Here is a 20,368-nt window from a genome sequence, read left to right on the forward strand (position 1 = left end):
AGGCTTTCTACAACAGAGGCAGTACGTTTATTCATTGAGAACCAGGGTGCTTGGATTCAAGTTTTGGCCTGGCCATTAGCTAGGTGCATGACCTTGGTCAAGGTGCTTCACCTGCTGTACCTCAAGTTCCTTATTTATAAAATGTGGGTAATAACTGTAACTGCCTCATAAAGTTGTTCTGTGGATTAAATAAATTTATATACTTAGAACAGCGCTGTTTACATAGTTATGTGTTTAATTATCATTTTGACTAATGAGCCTCAAGAAATATAGGAATAGAAGAAAAAATATTAAAATAGTCCTAAAAGAAATACTGGTGCATTTGGAAGACTGAAAGAGAATATCATCAATGTTCATAAAAAAGGAATTATAAGCCTTATAAAACTCCTTTCACGCAAAGGAAAACAGAGGTTGAATACCTTTAAGTAGGTTCAATATTGATTGAGTGATTGAATGATTGATTGAGACGGAGTCTCACTCCATCAGAGGCTGGAGTGCAGTGGCGCCACCTCAGCTCACTGCAACCTCCGCCTCCCGGGTTCAGGCGATTCTCCTGCCTCAGCCTCCTGAGTAGAGCAGCTGTGACTGCTGGCGCGCAACCCCACGCCGGGCTCATTTTTGTATGTTTTTTTTAAATAGAGGTGGGGTTTCACCATGTGGCTCAGGCTGGTCTCGAACTCAGCCCGCCTTGGCCTCCCAAAGTGCTGGGATTACAGGCGTGAGCCAGCCCACCTGGCCCCAAAATTAATTTAGATAAATTCTTAGAGAGTGAATGCATAGTCTGTTATTGGGAACATTGATAACGGTCTGTGATACATAATTACTTATCTGAGGTGATGGGGAACCAAACACTTCCTACAAATGAGAGACAGAACTTCTTGTCTACACATTAAAATAACTTTGGAAACTTAGAAAAATATCAATGTCAAGGTCCCGCAGCAGAGCTTTTTCAACCAAGTGACGAGACCCAGGCACTTTTTTTCCCCCTAAGGGTGCCCCAGGGTTTAGAAACAACTAAGTCAGATATTTTTAGAGTAATTTGCCTTAACTCTTTCATCTTGCGTATAATTTCCATTCTGTTATCCACAACCGGAATTCCTCTCCGTTATACCAGTCTCTCCTCATTTTTTATGCTGGCTCTTTTCAGCGTGTTTCATCGTGGCTGCTGTCTGTCTGTCACAGCCTTCCCACGTGGGAGCTCCCACCCCGCCCCAGGAGAAAATACATGTTTATCATTCAGTAAATATTGGGCAAAATCGTAACAGCAATAACAAGCAATAATTACTCGCGCCAGTTCCCCCTAGATTACATCAACAGAAACACTTGGCCTAGAACGCCCTCAGGACTATCTAAAAAGTGGATATACCACAGTGGCGTGGAGAGCTGCAGTGTTCTGTGTTGGCCAAGTGAAGTAAAGACACCAAGCCCTAGGTACTAGGCGAAGAACGAAGTGTCTTCGCGGCAAGTCGGCTGTCTGCTTTAAATTTTCTGAATCCTTAATGTTATCAGTATTATTTATTTCCCCCGGGAAACAAAATCTCCAAATACCAAGAAGCCGTTTTGCATCGCCAAAAGCTGCATAGGGGCAGGCTGCCAACAGGACTACCCGGGCACGCTGCAGTGGCATCTCTAGGCAGTTTCCTTTAGTATGCTTTTCCTTGGGCTAACTCCTCACTGCGGTGCTGCTCCTCAGCCAGCCCCCGCGCGCAGCCCTCCCCGCAGCAGCTCAGCTGCGGAGCTCGGGTCCGCCGCCCACGCCGCCTTCCAACCGCAGTGCGCGGCCCGGGCCTTAGACGCGCGTGCGCGCGAGTCGGGGAGGGCGGGCCGCAGGCAGAGGAGGCGGAACAGGGTCTCGCGATGTGCAGCCCATTGGCTCTCTTCTGCAGTCCCCGCCCCCGGGTGTTCGAGGCGGCGGGGCGGGCCACGTCAGGCAGCCGGCGCTGGGCTGAGCTTGTGGCAGAAGGGAGGTAAGCCGTGCGGGGCGGCGGGCTGCCACCGCTGCCCCCTGCTCAGGAACCGCTGGGTCGCGCCGCCTGCGGCCCGGTCGGCTTGCATGGAGGGCGGCTGAGGCCCTGTGGGGCTGGGGCTGAGCTGGGAGACGGGGCAGTGGAGCATGTGGCGGCAAGGCCGCGTCGCGGCGAGGGGCAGCCGGGAGGGGGGCAGGACCTGCTTTTTGCCCTCGTCCGGTCCTGACGGGGCTCTCAGCTTCTGGAGGACTAGGCCTTATGAGGTTACGGAGCTACGAGATACCTGGGCAGGGATGGCTGTGGTGGCTGCAGTGGGACTCAGTGGGATCCCGACTCGAAAGCCGGTCGGCGCGCTTCTGGCAGACCTGCTGCAGCAGGTTGCAGTCGTCCCACTCTCCTTCGACCGGTTCCCTAGTTGGGGACAGAGCAGGAGGTTCTGGCCGCGTCCTGCCTGGCCTGGGTGACTCTCCTTCTCATTCCCGGTGACTCACTCAGATCATGTCCACTTATAATGCAAAGGCTTATGGGTGAGCAGGGCCTGTTTTCAGCCTCCTAGTTCTCTGGCTCCGTCCGCACTTGCGGCAATTACCTGAAGAAAGCGTGTATTAGATATATGTTTTGAAATTTTCGCAGCAGCTAACGTGTGGAGACGTGCAGTTGTGTTGCACTTACCCTTCATGAGTTTTAGTTTCAGCTGTGGCGTCCTGATCTCTCAGTGTGGTTCCTGAATTTGGAGCTTTTGAAATCAATGAAATCCTGCCAATTTCATGCAGTCATTCATTCATACTTTCCAAACTTTTTTGATGGATTCCTTGATGGTCAGCCTCATACCAGATACTAAAATCGGCATTTCCTGCGTTTTCTTACAGTTTATATGCTAGTTTTATTGTCTAGATTTGAGTTGCAATTTTTTTTTTTTTTTTGTTATTTTCAGGTTCTAGTATCCCTTAAACTATGGTGGCTCTGAGGGTGTAATCCTGATAACTGTATAAGTAATGACTCTAGGTTTCAGTGGCCTATCTGTAAGAAGGGGAATGGGATTAGTATAATTTTGAGATTTTCAAAGAGAGGAGGGGTAGATGGTATGTTTCCTGAAATGTGTTAGCAGTTAGGAAGTAACTATTTTAAAAACACAGGATGTATTTTATGATTATGTTTTACTGTGTCAACGAACATTGTATCTGTCCACATTCACTTTTTGACTACCAAGCAAGTGCATGTTTACAATTTTGATTCACATCCAATTCCTGCGTAGAAAGCACTGTGACTCATCTAAATTTTGAAATGTAGTAATCATGAGCTTTTTAATGTTACATACAAAGGTATGATATTGAAACAATTGCATAAAAATGCAATTTTCAAAGCATTTTGACTTGCTTTTATAGATTAGTGGAAGCTAAAACCTCTGCCTTGATTATTTGCTTACTTAATCAATGTTAGGAAGTTACCATTGCGTGGCTAATATTTATCAGTATTGAATCTATTTTAACATTTGTTTAATTAACCCCAAATTTACTGGATTTTAATTGATTGTTGCCTCCAGTTAATGCCTGATAACCAGGTCAATAAATAGTTTGAAATCAAAATTTTCGTGGAGGTGTAACCAGAGTTTTTCATTTGTTGACTGATTGATGGTGCTTACCAGTAAATCGTTTGGCCCCCCACCCCTGTCTAAAATGATTTATGAAACAGTCTGAGGCATAATATTCTTAGGTTCATGATACTTTTGGGATATTGTCCACAAATGATTAGTTGAATTAAATTGTGTATATCACTATCAGGAGTTTGGAAAATTTAAGAAAATATAACTTTTTAAATATTTGCGTTTGCTACATTTTTTTGTTTGTTTGCTTTTGTTTGGAGACAGGGTCTCACTCTGTCACCCAGGCTGGAGTGCAATGCTGCGATCTCGGCTCACTGCAACCTCCGCCTCCCGGGTTCAAGTGATTCTCCTGCCTCAGCCTCCTAAGTAGCTGGGATTACAGGCGAATGCCACCACGCCCAGCTAATTTTTGTATTTTTATTAGAGACGGGGTTTCATCATGTTGGTCAGGCTGGTCTCAAAATCCTGACCTCAAGCGATCCCTTCATGTCAGTGCTACATCTTTTAGTTCTAGAAATGGACCTGATCAAGATTAGAAAGTTAAGGGGGAAAATTCAAGAGCTGAGGACATTAACAATCTAGCGGAAAAAACAAAAACAAAAACGAAACACCATGAGAAATAATAACTATATTTGGAGGAAGTCTAAGGAAATAGTAGTGTCAGGATTATTAGTCTATAGCAAAACTTGATCTTAATCAGTTTTTCTTGATGTATAACAATGAACTTGGTTTAAGTACAAAAAGAAAATTAGGGTGATAATTTAAATTTTGATCAAGTGGGTAGTATGTATTTCTTTAGGAGATGAGAAATCTATAGATCTAGAGATGTATAATAAAGTATGCTATACTTACATGAGTATAAGTCTGTGATTCACAATTAGTAATAGATTGATGGAGGTTTTGTTACTATTTCCACATGATAAAACAAGATTTGCTAAGCTAATAGGACAAGGGATATTTGTGAATTTCCTCCATGTAAATGATTTGAAACAACAACATTTTAAGTGATGTGGAAGAGCCCATCTGTTTTCAAACAATGGATTGACATATAGTTTTTATAACCCTCTAAGTACTTCTGGCCTCATTGTTGTTGTTTTTTTTTCCCTACTCAGGTCATATTGGAAGTAATAAAATTGCATTTATGATTTTAAAAGTTTATATTGGTTTTCATTTAATTAGTCTGAGTTACTTTAGTTTTATATATTTTGAAGATGTTTCAAAACCCTTGAATTTAAATACTGTATAGCTTTCTAGTGTTCATGATGGGAAAACATTTCTTTAGGCCAAAGGAAGTTGAGAATTCAACTTGCATAGATGGTCAGTTTATTACCATTATTTATTTAAAGACTTATCTTTTCACTTGCCTGGGGACCAATGAAGCTTTCCACTGAAGCTCCTAAACTGGAGATTTATGCCTTCGAAGGTATCTTCTATTCTCCTTTTGGTCAGATGAGTTCTTGCTAATTTGGTTGATAAGTATGTTGAACAAATGTCATACAGTAATTGTAAGTGTTGTAACTGTAGTTTTATTATGAAGTTTTTTTGGTTGCCAGGGTTTATCTTTCCCTTCTCTCTTGATGAGCCTTTCTATTTGGCCTACCTGCTTTCATAATGTAGTCTTAAGTTCTACTTTGCTTTCCAATCATTGCGCATGTTGGTTTATGTAACCAAACCTGATTTTAGTATATGCTATTAGGACATACACATGGAGAGGAATGGAGGATACTTTTTATTAAATGTTTTTAATTGTTGAAACATTTAAGTAAATGTGATTTTTTAAAGATTCATAGTTATTAAAGGTATTGTATTCTCTATTTTTTATTTATTCCTTTGTTCAGTAAAGACAGCAACTACTTCGATACTAGGTCCTTAAATTTTCTTTAAGGAACTTACAGTATTTCATGGACTCCATAAATAATGTCAAAATACAATGGGATAAACATTATGATTAGTTGTTTACATAGTATAGTGGGGGAAAACTGTGTGTGAGGTTTGAGGAGATTCAGAGAAGGCTTTATGGAGGAATTTTCATCTCAGTTAAAGTTTGAAAGTGAGTAGGAATTAGTTGGTGATATTAGAGAATAAGACATTCCAGGGACAAGAAAGCAGTGAGGACAGATAGGTTAGAGACAGAACATAGACCCCTAATGTGTTAAGAGAGAGAATAGAGAGATGAACTTTAAAAAGTAAACAAGGAGTAAGTAATGAAAGCTCTCTTCCACACCATGTTAGCCATTTTTAGCTTTATTCTGGAGGCTGTGGTGATCCATGAGTAATAGATTTTAAGTGGAAGAAAGTTAAGATCAGTTTCGTGAGGCAGTGTGAGGAATGAATTGTAGTGGAGTAAGGCAAACATTTCCATTACATATGACATAACTCCGAAAATTCAGTGGTGCTTGAGAGAACAGGATGAATTCCAGCTATATTAAGGTGGTTGAGTTAGTGGCCAGATGGATGTAGGGGATGAAGAAGTGATGGAGTCAAGGATACCTCCTAGGTTTATGACTTCCCAAGATAGGAATCACATTAGGAATATCAGATATATGGGGAGAATAAGATCAGTAGCTTTGGACATGGGTTTGGGTCACACAATTGGTGCTGTTCAGTGGGCATTTGGCAGCTTTGGTCTGGAGATAAAGAGAGGATTTTAGGCTGGAGATAGAGATTAGGATGCTATCAACTTACAGGTGGTTAAAACAGTGTGAGAATGGAAGATGCTTAAGAGAGAGTTTATAGAATAAGAAAGAATAAAACAGAAGGGAAACCCTGGGAAACACTGCTCTGTAAGATGACTCAGTGAAAAAGACAGAAGGAACAGCCTAATGACACTGGACGTCTAGAAGATAAAGAGGGAGAGAATTCAACAAGAAGAGACTGGTCAGATGCCATTGGGAATAGGAGAAAGAGCCAACTACAGGTTTTGGAAGGTTTCCCAGATAGGCCAGGATCATTAATTTGTAATAATCTAGTTCATATGATTCTGTGACTTTTGGCAGCAAAATTCACTAGAACCAGAGATGATAAGTAGTTGGATTGATACAGTATTTGGATTTTGTTATGTGCATATGGTGAGAATGCAAATGAGTTGAAAATATTGTTGAAAGAACGGTCAGAGTGATGGAATGTGAAGTTTAGACTGGATAGGGATGATGATAGAGCCAGGAGGAGCTGAAAGATTGAGATAACATAATTGATTAAAATGATTAAAAGTCTGGATGAAGTTAATATACAAGTGTTTGTAGCTAAAAGGGAGATAATGAAAATGATGGAAATACTCTGGTCAGAGTAGAATATTGGAATTTAAGATTTTTAGGGTATAGATGGCATGTAGGGTTTGGCTGTGGATATAGATGGTAGAAATGGAGGTGTTCAGGAACAATGAGACTGGTGGTGTGTTGGATGAATTGCTCACCCAGATGACTGTAGATGACTGTGGTACCCAGGGAGAAAGGGTAGAATGTGATCCTCATTTCTGAGGTTTAGATTGCATATGGATCAGTATATGTGAGAGATGAAGATACTTAGATGTCAAAGGCACAGAGGGTGGGGGTGGGATGGGGCGAGTGGCCTGGAAACATTCTTCTGGGCCTTGGGCTTGGAGGGATGATTAGCCTTTACTGATGGGGGCCACCAAAGAAGGGGAGTTTAGTTTGTATTAGGCCTAGGAGGTACAGGGAGCATCTAGTGAAGAGGCTGAGGATGTAAGAAAGCTTATTGACTATGGTATCAGTATAAAAGCTTGGGAAGGAGTGAGAGAGCGAAGAAAGATTATTTAGAGGAGAAGACAGGTTAGAAAGAGCTTAGATTTGGGTGTTAGGGTGACAGCACTTTTCTGAAGCATATGGATAGCTTTTAGTAGTTTGGACTTTAACTTTTTTTTTTTTTTAAAGGTATGGAAGAGAATTTATTTAGCTTTGTGAGGCTTTGCTTCATAATATATATACCCTTGGCACAGGAGGGGCCCCATTAAAGTTTCATAAACTGCTTAGTAAGTAAATATTTATGTTGATTTTATGAGGCTTTGAGACATTAAGTTTGAGAAAGTTAATGGTTATCAGGATTTGCATACAAGATCATAAAACAGTAAAATAAACCAAAGAACAAGACTTCCTTACAATCTCCGAAACATAATAAATTGCAATTTCTAGTGAAATCTTTATTCCTATGCTATATTCATTTTGGTCTCTTAATTATTTTCCGTTTTATGCTCTTTGACTTTCTTTGGAACCTTTTGTATGATTGCCTCTATCTTAATAGTATAGTCACCTATTTTAGCTTGACTATATTTTTATCATTCAAAGTAGGATATACTTACTAAGCCAGTTCTACTCCAGTAAACTTGTGAATGAAAAAACATTAGAGAACAGAGAATTAAGAACAAGTAATAGAGTCATTATTTTACTGATCCTCACCCAGTTTCAGGAAAATCATATACCTAAAACAGCAATTCTGACTGATAAATTTTTCCATGTCTAAACAGAAAGAAAAGTGAAATTATAAGAATCCTATGATAGTTTACTATACATTATGTGCTTTTAATAGTTCAACACTGGTAATGTTTGATAATCAAGATTAAATTAATAGGCTATTTAAAAATGTATACTTTAGTAAGTATAAAGTGTATAAGTAATTAGGTAAGCTTGTGGAGAAGCTGACCAAGATACATAAATTAGGAAATACAAGTGTCCATCTAAATTTTCTATATTTTATTTTTTTCATAGTATTTATTAAAGGTGTTTAATATACAGTTTCTCATCTGTCATTTTGGAAGTCCTTTATTGTAAAGATAATTCTATTGTCTGATGACAAACAGCAGCCACCATGGTTATTCAGGACCTCCACGTTGGATAAATTCAATTTCTTCTTGAGACACAAGTTTCCTTCTGTATTTCTGAGGTAATGTTTTTATTATTTCTGCAGTATCTGGTGGATCCTGATACATCAGCAAATCTGGTGATTTACTTCCCTTAGAATGTTGTGAAATTACAGAAGAGTGAGATGGTGGCCCTGCTGATCTCAAAGCTTCTGATACATTGGGTTTACGATTGTCTCTTCTGTCAGGAAACCTTATTAATGGAGTGTGTGGTTTCACTACCTGAACGACCCTACTGGCAGATGCCATCTTGCTGCCCATCATGACCCCGAGAAGGGGCAGTTTCCCGGAATTTAAATTTTGATGAAACTTTCTGTTGTTAACATTTATCCATCAAGTCATTATAGTTTCTGTTACAGTAGGACAGTTGGCATAGTACTGTTTCTAAATTTAAAAATAACATATATGTCTCCAGTGAATATTTGTATTATCTGTCGGAGAAAGGATGGACAGTGTAGCCTATTTGCTTTTATGTACCTTTTCCTGACCTCTGAGCTCCCAAAATACTTTTGCAAATACATTTCATCATGTGTGCCAATTCTTATCTATTGGTAGGATTAGAAGGTTATATTGAGTATTTTTAGGTCAATTCTGGGCCCAGAGGTGTAAAAAACGCCTTAATGTGAATTAAAATTGCCATGAATGTGGGAGGTGGGCATACCTGCATTTACCTAAGATTGCCATCTGTTATTTTCTCACCTACAGTCTGTTTCTAAGGACAGCTCCTCACTCAGGCACTAGGTCTCATTCCTTTTACCTTTCCAAGGATTTGATTCCAGCATCTCTGTCTCTGAACGTAGCATTTTCCCTCATTACTGGATTATTCCCTTCAGTAATGCAAGTATGCTGGTATTTTTCCATGTTAAAATAATAGCTTTTGACCCCATTCCTGCTTAAGCCACTGCACAATTTATTTGTTACCCCTTATGGTATAACTATACTCATGTCCAGTTACTTTCCTTCTATTCTTTCTTAAACTCACTTTAATCCGGTTTTCTCCCTCACCTCTATCAAAAAATTACTCTTGTAAAAGTAACTTTTCTGAGAAGTTACTTTTCTAAAAGTGACTTTATTTTTCATCACGAGACAGAGTCTTGCTTTGTTTCCCACGCTGAAGTGCAGGGGTGTGATCATAGCTAACCACATCCTTCAACTCCTGGGCTCAAGTGGTACTTCTGCTTTGCCTCCTGAGTAGCTAGAACTGCGGATATGCGCCACCATACCTGGCTAATTTTTCTACTTTTTGTAGAGGTGGGGTCTTACCATGTTGCTCAGGCTGGTTTTGAACTTCTGGCCTCAAGCAGTCCTCCAGCCTCAGCCCAGAATGCTGGGATTACAGGTGGAGGCACCATGCCTCGCCCTTTCTTTTTCCCAAATCTAAAGATCTCTTCCAAGTTTCTACCTCTCAGTTGATCTGTCAGCGTTTTTTTGTTTGTTTGTTTGTTTGTTTTTTTGAGACAGTCACTCTCTGCTTCTTTATTTTTATTTTTGAGACAGAGTCTCACTCTGTTGCCCAGGCTGGAGTGCAGTGACAGTGGCTAGAGTGCACTGACCTTGGCTCACTGCAACCTTCATCTCCTGGGTTCAAGTGATTCACCTGCCTTAGCCTCCTGAGTAGCTGGGATTACAGGCATGTGCCACCACACCCAGCTAATTTTTGTATTTTTAGTAGAGATGGAGTTTCACCACGTTGGCCAGACTGGTCTCGGACTCCTGACCTCAAGTGATCCACCTGCCTCGGCCTCCCAAAGTGCTGGGATTACAGGTGTTAGCCACTGTGCCAGCCCACTCTCTGCTTCTTAAAACACTTTTTTCCTTTATTAGCAAAAATGCCACAATTCCTGGTTTTCCTCCTACCTATTGTCCCTTTTTAGACTCCTTTACTGGTTTTTCCTTATCTGCCTAATAAGAGTGCTGTTAACACTGAAGTGCTTCAGGGCTCAGTCATTAGACCTTATACTTCTGGATCATATCATTCAACCTTTGAATATTAGCTTTATTATTTATTTATTTATTTATTTATTTTATTTATTTAATTTTTTAAGATGGAGTTTCACTCTGTCCCCTGAGCTCAAGTGCGGTGGCGCGATCTCTGCAAGCTCCGCCTCCCGGGTTCACGCCATTCTCCTGCCTCAGCCTCCTGAGTAGCTGGGACTACAGGCGCCCGCCACCATGCCTGGCTAATTTTTTGTATTTTTAGTAGAGATGGGGTTTCACTGTGTTAAGCCAGGATGGTCTCGATCTCCTGACCTCGTGATCCACCCGCCTCGGCCTCCCAAAGTGCTGGGGTTATGGGCGTGAGCCACTGCGCCTGGCCAATTTATTTTTTGAGATGGAGTCTCCCTCTGTCACCCAGACTGGAGTGCAGTGGCACGATCTCAGTTCACTGCAACCTTCGCCTTCCGGGTTCAAGCGATTCTTCTGCTTCAGCCTCTTGAGTAGCTGGGACCACAGGTGCGCCCCGCCACACCAGGCTAATTTTTGTATTTTTAGTCGAGAGGTTGGCCAGGCTGGTCTTGAAAAGTGATCCACCCGCCTTGGCCTCCCAAAATACTGGGATTACAGGTGTGAGCCACGGCGCCTGGCCTAAATATTAGCTTTAAATACTAGTAATACCCTACTAGCTTTCAAATTTATATTTTCAGTCTGGCCTTCCCTTGAACTCCTGACTCTGTATATCCAGTGCCTACTCAGCATTTTCTGTTTGGATGACTAATATATATTTCAAACTAAACTGAATTTCCTTTTTTACCTATAATCTTCCCTCTTTCAGTTAATAGAAACTCCATCTTTTTCATGACATAGGCTAAAAACCTGAGTATCATCCTTGGCTCTTCTTTCTCTCATAATCTATATATATACTGTTACTTTGGAAAGCATGTTGGCTATGCCTTCACAATGTATTTAGAATCCATGTACTTGTCACTACCCACTGCTGTCACCCTAGTCTAAGCCCCCATTGTTTATGTCCCAGATCTTGCAGTAGCCTCTGTATTAGTTATCTATTGTTACCAACCCCCAAAATTTTGTGGCTTAAACCAACAGTTATTTATTAGTTTGTGATTCTGTGGTTGGCAGCTTAGGTTGGGCTTGGAGTAGATGGGGGGCAGCTCTTTTGCTGGTCTTGCCCATGCTCACTCATGTAGTGATGGGGACTGGTAGGTTTGGAGGCCTCACCTGAGATGGCTTGTCTCTGCTCTACATGGTTCAGTAAACTATCTCATGTTTATGTTTCTTTACATGGTGGTCTAGTGGAAGCAAGATAACAAGAGGAAACTATGTGGCCTTTTGAGGCTTGGGCTTAGAACTTCTACAGCTTCACTTTCCCTGCTGTTGGTGTGAGCAGGTCACCAGGTCAAGCCAGATGAAGGGGATAGAAAATTAGTCTACTTTTTTTCCGAGGGGAGCAGCAAAGTCACTTTGTAAAGCGCTTTGTATACAGAGACTAGGAGCAACCGAAGGCCATTTTTTGCAATCTGTCCTGGCCTTCTAACGGATTGCTTCTTTCTTTCCCCTTGCAGTATTGTCAGAACAGCAGCCAGAGTGATTTTATAAAAACATGAGTTAGATCTCTTCTCTGCCCCAAACTCTCCCGTGGCTTCCCGTTACCACCCAAAGTAAAAGGTAGTCTTGGGATTGTCCTGTGAGGCTTGCCATGATCTGACCCATTTGTTGCCTCTCCAACTCCATTTACAGCCACTCTCTCCGTCTCTCGCTTAATCTGCTCAAATTAGCCTCTTTGCTGTTCTTCAGACATCGGAGGCCTGCTTTCACCATGGCATTGGCACTGCTACTCTTTCTGCTTAGAATCTTATTTTCTGAGATGATGAAACTGCTCTTTTAGCCCCTTTCAGTCTACTTGAGTACTTCCTCAGGCTTTCCCTGACCGTCCTTTTAAAAATGGAAACCTCTCTCTAATACTATCTATCCTCCACCCTGGTTTACTTTTATCCATAACACTTATCTTCAGAAATGCTATATAATTTACTATTTGCTTATTCTTATCTTCCCTCTACTAGAAATGTAATCTATAAGGGCAGGGATTTTTCTCTGTATTCCCAGTGCTTAGTATAGTGTCTGACACAAGGTAGGCATCTCATAAATATTTCTTGAATGAAGGAATGACAGGTATTGCAACCTTTTTCAGGCTTAGGTATCTCTTCCATGCTTTATGGAAAAGCTCTGGGCCATTATCTGAGGAAATTCCTGGTCTCCTTTGCAGGTACTTTTGCAATCACTATGTGTCTATCTGTCTGTCTGTCTGTCTATCTATCTATCTATCTATCTATCTATCTATCTATCTGTCTATCTATGTACATGGAGTCTTGCTCTATTGCCCAGGCTGAAGTACACTGGTGCAATTTTGGCTCACTGCAACCTCTGCCTCCTAGGTTCAAGCAATTCTTGTGCCTCAGCCTCCCAAGTAGATGGGATTACAGGTGCATGCTACCACACATGGTTAATTTTTGTATTTTTAGTAGAGATGGCACTTCACCATGTTGGCCAGGCCAGTCTCGAACTCCTGACTTCAAGTTATCTTCCCGCCTTGGCCTCCCAAAGTGCTGGGATTACAGGTGTGAGCCACTGCGCCCAACTGCAATCCATTTTTTAAAAGAGGTCTTCTAGACCAAGTATTCTTCCACATCCAGACTCTAATTTATTCTTTGCGAGATTATCATATCCTCTTAACTATATGTAACACCTTTCTTGATACTTAATAGCAACCTCTTCACTTTGAGTTGTGAATCGTAACATTTTTTGTTCACAGCAAAGCTGAAACAGGTGAAAGTAATAGTCTAGGGCAGAAAATTTTCAAACCTTTTTTAAGGTCTTAGACTGTCTCTCCACCTCCACATATCTTACTGAGAACTTCAGATAAATGTTTTGTTATTCAAAATAAAGGTTTTATTATTCAAAATAAAGCTATTTTACATTTGAATTTATAGCATACTCTTATTATAAAGTCAGTCTGAACCATGAAGCTATTATAAGGAGCGTAACATTGAAATGAATGATTATGAATAAAAATGATAATCTCTATATGCTTCAGCCTCCAGTTTATTTTTGTATTGTGATTTTGTATTTTGGTTTTGTTGTAGATCATCAAGGAAATTTTCATCCACACAGATTAACGGTTGAAAATGGTAATAATTTTTTTTAACAGTTCACATTGCAATCTTACAATCTCTAGTTACTTTTTTTTTTCTATTTTCTTTTATTTTTAAAAATGTGTTACTGTGGACAATTTAAAACACACACATTAATAGGGAATATAGTGAATGAACTTAATTTCAACAGCATCAACATTTTGTCAGTCTTGTTTTTCTAACATTTTTTCCTCCCTAGCTTTTTTTTTAAAGTAATTGTCTTTAATTAATAAGGACTTCTTAAAGTGCAATTACTAGGCCATTCATTATCAACCCTAACAAAATTAATACCAATTCCTAAATATTATCCAGTACAGTCCGTATTTCAGAATTTCTCAGTTGTGCCAAGGTTGTCTTAGTAGAATTGGTTTTTTGAAATCAGAATCATGTAAGTTTCCTAAATATAATATAATTTGGTTGTTATGTGTGTTTAGTCACTTATTCTGTACAAACCCTCCACTCCTTTTCTCCTTTGTCATTGATTTGTTGGAGAAACTGAGTCCTTTGTCCTGTAAAGTGTCCCAAATTCTGGACTTGACCTATTGCTCTGCAAGTGGTATTGTCCTAGAAGAGGTACCTTGTTCTTGTATCTCATATATTTCTTGTAAGTTGGAAATTAAATGTAGAGAGCTGTGTATATTAGTGGCAAATGTTTTTAGGTAAGAGTATTCTTACAGAAGCCTGTGTGTGTCCTATTCCATCACCTCTTGAGGATACAATGTGTGTGGTATTCTTACTTTTAGTGATGCTAAGATGAATCAATCAATTCAAGTGGGATCATTCTGATCCCTCTAATATAAAGTTCCCTATCTTCCTTTAACTTAATAGTTTTAGCAACAGTTGATGATTCATTCACAAATCAAATTATATATTAACAAAGTAACTTCATATTGGTAGAGATTTTTCTTAAGCATGTAATTATGCTTTCATTTTTTCTTTCTTCATGTTTCTTTTTACAATACAATCAATTTTTCCCTGCCCCCTCATCCCACATTTAGACACGTACACAATGCCTTCAGTACGTTTTGAACATTTGACATAAAGCCTGTAAGGAGATATGAAATGGAATGGACAATAAAGGAAGGTGATATAGGGAAGTAAGGATTATCTACCCATCTACCTACTGACTTGCCTGTCTCCTCTCCTTCTCTCTATCTTACTGGTTTCAATTTATAATATTTTAAAAGCTATGTGGGATAGGTATGGATTAGGGGGCCACTGAGGCCTTACAGGGATTGGAAAGTGGATAGGACCGGGGCAGGTATTGACTGCAGCATTGGTGTTAGGTATGAATTGAATGTAAATCCAGGCTGCAGCTCAGCTTACACATTTTAACATTTGTTGTGTAGAGTCAAGATTAGCCCCAAATAAAATTGAGAAGCAGATGAAGCTTATACAGTCTGCGTGTTGCATCCTTTTATCATGTAGCTTTTCTTAGCTGATATGGACAAAAGTAAATTGAACTTCCGAGAATTTAGGCAACTCATGCATTGCTGCATTATTTTAGAAACGGATAAATGATTTCGACTTCTGCATCTTAGTGTATGACTGCTTTGTTATTCCAGTTGTCTGAACCCCAAACTTTGGAGTCATCCTTCACTCTTCTCACATTCCACGTCTAGTCCATTAGCAAATCTTACCAAATATATCTGAAATACTTACAACTGCAGGCATGTACCCTTTGACCAAATGGAGACTTAATGTATATATAACATGGTGACTATAGTTAATGTTAATGTGTTGTATAGTTGGAATTTACTAAAAGTAGATTTCAAGTGTTCTCACCATTCACACACACACACACACACACACACAAAATGGTAACTAGATGAGGTGATAGATATGTTTGTGGAAATCATTTCATACTGTGTATATATATCAAAACATCTGGTTTCGCACTCTAAATATATACAGTTTTTATTTGTCAGTTGCTATGGTTTGAATGCCTGTCCCTTTTAAAACTCATGTTTAAACAGGTGCTGTGGCTCACACCTGTAATCCCAGCACTTTGGGAGGCCGAGACAGGTGGATGGCTTGAGCGCAGGAGTTCGAGACCAGCCTAGGCAACATGGCAAAACTCCATCTCTACTAAGAAAATACAAAAATTAACTGGATGTGGTGGCGCAAGCCTGTACTTCCAGCTACTTAGGGGGCTGAGGTGAGAAGATCGCTTGTGCCCATGAGATGTAGGTTGTAGTGAATTGAGATCATGCCACCATGCTCCAGCCTGGGCAGCAGTAAGACTCTATCTCAAAAAATAATAATTAATTGCCATTGTAACAGTATTAAGAGGTGGGACTGTCAAGAGGTGATTGCCATGAGGGCGCTACCCTCAAGGGTGAGATTGGTGCCGATATAAAAGTGAGTCCTTTCCTGCCCTCTGTCTCTTTGCACTTCCACCATGTGATGATGTGGCACAAAGGCCCTCCACAGATGTTGACACCTTGATATTAGACTTTCCGGCTTCCAGAACTGTGAGCCAGTGAGTTTCTGTTCTTTATAAAATACTCCCAATCTCAGCTATTCTGTTTAGCAGCAGAAAACAGACTAAGACATCAATTATACCTCAATAAATCTGGAAAAAAATAAACATGTCCTAAGTCTGACCTCTTCCCACCATCTCTACTGCTGTCATCCTTGTCTATGGCAATATGATTTATCTCCTGGATTATTGATGTAACCTAACTGGTCCCTCTCTTTTTCTTTTTTTCTATCCTTGTCCTTTTATGGTCTGTCTGTTCTCCCTAGAAACCACAATGATCTTTTACAAATGTCAGTCAAATATGCCATTCCTCTTTCCGAAACCCTGTAGGACTTCCCATCTCACTGAGAAACATCCAAAGGCTCCCAGCACCCTGTAGAGGCTTACATGATCTGGGTTTCTGCTTCATTCTGTAACCTCTCACTGCCCAACTTGCTAACTTGCACCAGCCAACATTGGTGTCCTTGGTCTTTCCTAAACTTGCCAAACATGCTTCCGTCTCAAGGTCATTCCTCCTGTTTGGACTGTGCATTACTTCCTTCAGGTGTCTGTTCAAATGTCACTATCAAAGCTTTTTTTATTCTTCGACAGATGCCAAAACGTTTAAAGACCTCTCTAAAATTTACCTATTGATGACTAAAATTTTGATTTTCTTGGTATTATGTTGTGTATGAATTTGGAAAATTAAAATAAGAAACTACTTATACTGTAGTTCAAGCAATTAAAAATACTCTCTAGACTGAGGCTAACATACTTGATTAAAATGAGACTGGAGGATGTTGAACATACTGGAGGAACACTTGATTTTTTTTCGGGCACAGATGGATAAATCTCCTGGCAAACACTTTAGAATCAAAGGTAATTCTGTTAGCTTACTTGTTTGGAACTCTGCAGGACCATTATAGCTTCTAATAACTCAAAGGTGTGTGACTTTCTCATTAAATAGTTCTTAATAAGTGGTATAATTGGATCAAGTGAGACTTTTTTTGTCTTGGTGTGTGCTGCGGTGAAACCACCTCTTTAGAGAATGATAAAAGACCATGGTTTCAAGTGAGTAAATAATATCACTTTTTAAAAAATTGCAATTAAAAATTGTATCTTTTTATTTAAGAGAATTAATTGCTTTGTACTTTAAAATAATAATGTATGCCCCATTGTAAGAACAAAATTAAAAGTAGCAAAGGGGAATACAGTAGGTTACATAATCAGCCATCATCCTTTTCAGAAATAACCCTATCAACATTTTTGCCTATTTGTTTTTTTAATTCAATATTTCTATATTACACACATGCACACATATATACACACACATTATATATACTATATGTGTGTGTATATGTGCATGTGTGTACACACACATATATGTATAATTATTTTTATTTTTGAGATAGAGTCTTGCTCTGTGACCTAGGCTGGAGTGTAGTGCTGCAATCTTTGGCTCACTGCAGTCTCGACCTCCTGGGCTCAAACAATCCTCCCACCTCAGCCTCCTGAGTAGTTGAGACCACAGGGACATGCCACTGTGCCTGGCTAATTTTTTATTTTTTGTAGAGATTTTTTGTATGTTGCCCAGGCTGGTCTTGAAATCAGCCTCCTAAAGTGTTGGGCTTATAGGTATGGGCCACTGCGCCTGGCTTATATTTTAAACTTTGTCGCGTTCATGGTTGTATGTAAAAATTTCTCAAGTGTTTTTTATTGTAAGCTTTTCTTTACATTATTAAAACTCTTTACAAATGTTATTTTCAATTACTGATCAATATTTTATCTGCATAGTCCTTAGTTTATCTTTTAGATTTATCCATGAATACTTTTGCACAAAGTGTGCTTGGTTTTAAGCCTTTTCAATTCTTACCTCACTTTTAAAATGGGAACTGAATAGAACTTGAAGGATGTATGGCACACTTTGGGATATAGCCAAGAAGTGTCAGATAGTACACTGCTCAGGCTGCCCAGTTCCACAGAGTGGTTTAGTTTTTGGCCTACCTCAGACTTTTAGCTTCATGGCGCTAAAGTTCCCTATGAAATTAGGTATGGTAGGTGGGACTTGGGGATACTTTTGTGGTTCTTGGAATCATGCTGGTTCTGCCTTATTTGTGTGGCTTGTTCCTGAGCTGATCTGATCTTTGATAACCCTTCTGTCAATTTGGCAGTAAGCCAGTTTGGGAGCAATTTCTTAGATAGTGTTTCAATTTGGGCTGAAAGGCAGAAGTAGTCTTTGAGGGTGAAATGAAACTCTTTTAAACACTGACTTTATTGTAAGTTGCTGGTCTATGGAGTGGCTATTGCTGTTCCTCTAGTTAGTCATTTACTTAAAACAGAGTGTTGAAAAGTTCCATTAGGCCTCTATGTATGAAAATCCTATGTACTAGTTTTAACATTTGTGAAATTAAATAAATTATGAAGAGCAGCCAGGTGCGGTGGCTCACGCCTGTAATTCCAGCACTTTGGGAGGCTGAGGCGGGTGGATCACGAGGTCAGGAGATCGAGACCATCCTGGCTAACACAGTGAAACCCCGTCTCTACTAAAAATACAAAAAATTTGCCAGGCATGGTGGTGGGCACCTGTAGTCCCAGCTACTCAGGAGGCTGAGGCAGGAGAATGGCGTGAACCCAGGAGGCAGAGCTTGCAGTGAGCCGAGATGGTGCCACTGTACTCCAGCCTGGGCGACAGAGCAAGACTCAGTCTCAAAATAATAATAATAAAAAGAAATTATGAAGCACTACATATTATATCTTAACCCTTTCTCCTTTCTCCTCCTCCTCCATATTTGTTTAAATAAAATTCTTAAACAAACTTTATCTGAAAGACATCCTACATACTGTACTCTGTCAATTGGATGTCAGTGTTTCACTTCAAGATCCTCTTCTGATTCTTGAATATGCTGCTTGATATTTCCATGCTAATATGAAATGATTGACTAATCAACTCCTGCCCAGGCTGATTGCAAAGGTTAACTAATATCTGATTATTAAGCACCCTATAAATAAAAACAGCCATGAGTAATGCTCACTGTATAATAGAAGATTAGTAAATGTTACTTTTTTTAAAAGAAATTATTTAAAATTCCTTTTACCCCAATGAGAAATACACAGAGGTGATATTGTGGGGGTTTTGTTGTTGTTGTTGTTGTTGTATTTAATATTTTTCCCAGTGTGGCATTTTTTATCTTGGCTTTATTTGTGTCATGGAGAACATTTAAATTTTCACTTAGTTAAATGGATCTTTTATTTTTTAAAATTTATAAGATAGACATTTCCTGTCTGGAGTTTCCTCACTCCATATTATGGAAAGAATGCCATGGTTTTTAACCAAGAGTTTTGTTTTTTAACTTTTAAATTTGTGATCTAATAGGAGATAGGGTCTGTGTGTATGTTGTGTGTTCAATAGAACATCTGAGATAGAGTTTCAGAATTTTTCTAAATAACCACCCAGTTAAATACCATAGTTATTATATACTAAATTTCTACATATGTGTGAGTTTATTTTATAATGCATCTTTTTATACACTGATATATATTTTTATGAAGTGCAACAAAATTTTCTTGGTGAAATATTTTGAAACATTTAAAAATTTTTCAAGCCTAATGAACTTTCAATACCCCTTTTTAGGTTTTCTACATTATACTTCAGGGCTTATTTCTCCACTAAATCTTATAATTCGTTTGCTGCAAAATTACTTTCCTGTTTTTGTCACAATATTGAATTTACATAATTTAGAGAGGTGCAATCTCTAGAACACCAATTTGTTACCTAAAAACAATGAACTCATTCTATTTACAAAACTTGTTCTATGGTTGAAATCGTTTATTGCACAAGTCATATAAATTATATTATTAAATTTATACCTCAATATTTTACTATTTTATTGCTTTTGTGAAAAGGAGATTTTATTTATCACATTACTTCACCAGTTATAATACATAAGGAAGCTGTTAATTTTGTAATCAGGCAAATGACTCTCAATTTTTTTTTTTATTTCTAATATTTCTCCACTGGACTATTTGGGGTTTTCTAGGAATGAAATGGCATTTTTAAAAATAAAAAATAATAATTTTGGCTTCAACTTTCCGATAGTGAAAATTCATTGTAAAATTTTTTGAATACCATTTACTGATATGTCCACAATATTACATAAAATTAAAGATAAAAGTCACATTGATGGAAGCACTTCAAGTAGATCACTATTGAGCATGATACTGGAATTTGCTCAGACATGTATATTTTATTTATTTATTTATTTATTATACTTTAAGTTCTAGGGTACATGTGCACAACGTGCAGGTTTGTTACATATG

The 20,368-nt window shown here is 39.1% G+C and overlaps 1 protein-coding gene and 1 pseudogene across 3 annotated transcripts in view; one reads left to right on the plus strand and one right to left on the minus strand.

Moving 5' to 3' along the window:
* Positions 1 to 1,900: 1,900 nt before the first annotated feature.
* The window catches only part of FOCAD (focadhesin), a 322,164-nt gene continuing 303,696 nt past the window's right edge, over positions 1,901 to 20,368 (plus strand). Inside the window, exon 1 of one of the 3 annotated variants that reach the window (XM_073021655.1) lies at positions 1,901 to 1,967. The gene's annotated coding sequence lies outside the window, so the exon portion shown is untranslated. Of the gene's footprint in view, positions 1,968 to 13,567; positions 13,588 to 15,594; positions 15,749 to 20,368 lie in introns of those variants that run through there. The other 2 variants (XM_073021653.1, XM_073021657.1) reach the window with 2 other exon arrangements.
* LOC140712937 (alpha-ketoglutarate dehydrogenase component 4 pseudogene) lies at positions 2,848 to 13,559 on the minus strand (annotated as a pseudogene).

This window comes from Chlorocebus sabaeus, chromosome 12, assembly GCF_047675955.1.
Source record: "Chlorocebus sabaeus isolate Y175 chromosome 12, mChlSab1.0.hap1, whole genome shotgun sequence".
NCBI lineage: Eukaryota > Metazoa > Chordata > Mammalia > Primates > Cercopithecidae > Chlorocebus > Chlorocebus sabaeus.